Source organism: Leptonychotes weddellii, chromosome 8 (genome assembly GCF_054177405.1).
Source record: "Leptonychotes weddellii isolate Sample4059 chromosome 8, ASM5417740v2, whole genome shotgun sequence".
NCBI lineage: Eukaryota > Metazoa > Chordata > Mammalia > Carnivora > Phocidae > Leptonychotes > Leptonychotes weddellii.
The window spans coordinates 78,839,942-78,844,048 of NC_138376.1; positions in this window are offsets into that span (position 1 = coordinate 78,839,942).

Sequence of the window (4,107 nt, forward strand, 5' to 3'; positions counted from 1 at the left end):
ATTATAAAGTTTTCCATAAGTCCATTTTTACTATAAAATGATGACTTGCTAGCAATTAAAAGCAAAAACTTCAAAGTATAAAATTGCACCTCCACTTTAGTTGTTAAACATATTTGAAATTCAATTATCCATAGAATCAATTTCAAATCAGCCATCTGCATCTTAAAAAATTAAGGTAAGGTCTCTGCACTATTTATTTCAATGTATGTGCATACACCTGATTCTTACTGACTTATTGCTCACTTCTTGTAATATACTTTCTTTTACATGGAAAAAAAAGAACTTTATACTCACAGCATAAGTCACTTGGAGACCTGTTCAGAAAAGTGAAATAGTTTTAAAATGTACAATGCCCAAAAGCAGGGTTAAATAAGATTGGGCCGTGTGCTGGGAGATGTTAGTGTTATGACCCGAGGATTTCAGACTCCAGAGAAATACCCAGGTCCAATTTCTAGCTGGCTAAAGAGCAACATTAGCATTGATTGAAGAACTGGCCGCAAGCCTTCTACCCTGCCTTGTGGGTAGAAACACCAACCATAAAGAAAAAAATGCAGAAATAATACAGAATGTTGATTTAACCTTTTGAATGGCTAAAAACACATCAAAGGCTTGAACATTTGTTTAGATGTGAAGCTTGAATAATTTTTAGAGCCTGCAAATCTGTCCTAAAAAAAAGTCTCATTAAGAACAGGATTTCTTATGTGATTTCTTGTGCTCAATTCATTGCTGTTCTAAAATAACACTAGAGTAGCTTTCTTCAAGTAACAGTTTTTTTCTTCTGTCTGATACAACACAGAACTTGAGAAAAGCAAATTGGGGAAAAAAAAAAAACAGGGTGAGGAAATTTTAGAACTCTGATAATTTTCAATGAAGGACAATTTTGTGCTTGCAATTTAAATTTGAATTATGCATCCCTTAATATCCAAAATAATTCCCTTATATACACTGTCCTTTCTTTCATCTTTTCCTTTCTTCTCTTCTTCCTTCTCCCATAAACCTTTAAATGAAAACATTACTGTATAAAAGCATTATCAGTTTCCTTTCTGCTCTTATACTCTGAGGAAGTACAGGATTTTCCTCTGGAGTGTTTTTCTCTAGGCAACTGAGGAGTGTATAAAACAAATAGGTAGACTTTTAAAACAGTGTGAATAAAGTAAATAAAGTGTATAGAGCCAAACAGAGATGCTCACAAAACACTTAACAAAGACCCAAAAGAACTGGGTTCAAATTCCAGGTTTGTGACGTCCCGTGTCTGTGACCTTGGACAAGTTCATTCTCCCTTCTACTTCTCATTTGTAGAAATGTGATCACAATAATTTCACAATTTTTGTTTGTTTGAAGGGGGCTGAATTTAAAAATGTATCCCTAAATATGATATCAAATTTGAGTGCTATTAAAATGGCAACTCTAATTTGATTATAATAATTATAATCAAAACCAGGGAAGCACTATGAATAGGGCTAGGCCAAAGTTAAGGCAAGTCAGAGGTGAAGTGATAAGTTTTAATGCTCATTATCATCAAATAAGCAGAATGGCAGTACACATACAAGAATACACTATTCTGTAGACCCCTCATTCAGTCCTTTGTGCAGTCAACACTCCTGTGCCGGGCAGCCTTCTCAATGCTAAATAAACAAGAGATACAGACACAACCCAGCCATCAATAATCTTACAGTCTAGTGGAGCTCAACAGGTAATTGGACAACTGCTGTAAAGTTCAGTGATGGTATTATGGATGCCTGGACAGGCACAATAAGAACACAAGAGACATGATGACTATAGTTAACAATACCGTATTGTATACTTGAAAGTTGCTAAGAAAGTAGATCTTAAAAGTTCTTACCACACACAAAGGTAATCGTGTGAGGTGACAGATGTGTTCCCTAACCTTACAGTAACCATTTCCCAATATATATCTTTATCAAATCATCACGCTGTATACCTTAAACTTACACAATATTATATGTCAACTATATCTCAGTAAAGTTGGGGGGAGATTTTTTAAGAGGGAAATGTGGACAGAGAGACACGCAGAGAATGCCATGAGACAATGGAGACATAAACTGGATATATGTGCAAGCCAACAAACACCAAGAATTGCCCACAACCACCAGAAACCAGGAGAAAAGTATGGAACAATTCTCTCTGTCTCCAGAATAAACCAATCCTGCTGATACCCTGGTTTTGAGTTTCTGGCCTGAACTATAAGAATAAATTTCTTTTATTTTAACCAAAACAAAACAAAAAACAAACAAACAAACAAAAACCCAAACACTAAGAAACGACCTCAAATTCAGTCTGGGGGGGAAGAGGCAGACCACAGAGGTTTTCTGAAAGAGACAGCTCCTAGCTTGGAAGAAGCAGGGATAGTAGAGCATTTGAGGAAAATCTACAAGGGAGTAAGAGTACAAGGCACAACCAGACATCCACAAGTTTTAACACTGCTGGAAACGAGAAAGGATGGGAAACGCAAGGAGCTGGGCCTTGAAAGGTTTGCAGGAGTCAAATCAAAAAGGGCATTTTGTGTCATATTAAGACTTTTGAAATTTTATTCTTGGAAGCAATAGGGAGTTGTTAAAGAATTCTAAGCAGGGGAGAGGCAGAACAAGATTTGCTTTTTAAAAAGATGTGGCGGGCGCCTGGGTGGCTCAGTTGGTTAGGCGACTGCCTTCGGCTCGGGTCATGATCCCGGAGTCCCGGGATCGAGTCCCGCATCGGGCTCCCTGCTCGGCAGGGAGTCTGCTTCTCCCTCTGACCCTCCCCCCTCTCATGTGCTCTCTCTCATTCTCTCTGTCTCAAATAAATAAATAAAATCTTTAAAAAAAAAAAAAGACTTTATTTAAAAAAAAAAAAAAGATGTGGCAACACTGTAGAACACCAAGGGAAGTTATGCTAGATAGAGACTTATTACAGTGATGAGAGGAAGAGACATGAGAAACTGATTCAGGGACTGTGGTGTTGGGGTAGGGGAAAAAATAGAGAAACTGGAGAGATCCAATAGCAAGGAACATCCAGATTTGGCAATGGATTCAACACAGGAGAAGGCAAGAGGAAAGATGAAGCGGTGATTCCCACAAAGCTGCTTTACTGCCTTAACAGGTGGTGGCACCATCCACAGGCCACTAAATACCAGAGGAAGAATGGGATTGCCAGAGGGAGTGGTTGCAATGGGGACCCTGGCGAAGAGGCAGGAGATGAGGTTCACTTTGGAATGTCTTCAATTTGTGGTGGACACCTGAACACAAATGCCTATAAGGCGAGTCTGGAGCTCAGCAGGAAGATCTGGATTCAAGATACAGATTCAGAAGTCATCACAATAAAAGCAATAGACGAAATTATGGTAATAGGTATAGTAGCATGGTGGAATGAAATGAGGAAAGGGCTGGGACATTAGATAGAGTAAATCAGAGAGAAGTAGGAGGGGAATGGGTATCCTCGGTAAGACAAAGACCTAAAGATCATATATTTATTGTATATTTTGTTATCAGCTTCATGAAAATTTACACTAATGGATTTTAACTGAATTATAGAGGCTTCAATAAAATTATACTATCAGCAGCCAAAAGAATAACAAGCCCAGGATGATATACAAATATATATATATATATGAATGAGGGTCTCAGGCATCTACAAATTAAAACTACCTCTGCCTCTAGTTATTTAATCTTGAATTGGTTTCCTAAACTTCCTGAGTTTTAAGTTCTTAATATTAGAAGTAAGGAAAATTCAACTGGACCACTTAAGTTGCCTTTCAATAATCTGTGATGCTACTATGCTACACTCTGCTTTCTCAGTAATTTGCCATTACATGACCATCAATTGTATAGTCATTCAATACTTCATTCATCCATCCTTTAAACAAATACTAATTGAGCATGTGATATGCACTAGGCCCCCTTCAATGTGCATAGGACAGAGCTATGAACAAAACAGCCAAAGTTCTTTTGTCAAAAACCAGTGGGGAAGAGAAATAATAAAGAAAAGTAATACATGCAAGGTAAGGAAAAGTACTTTGAAGAAAAACAAAGCATGGGGAGTAAAAGGGACCAGATTTGACATGGTGTTGGCAGGGAAAGTTTCCTGGTAAGAGCATATTGGAATAAAGAT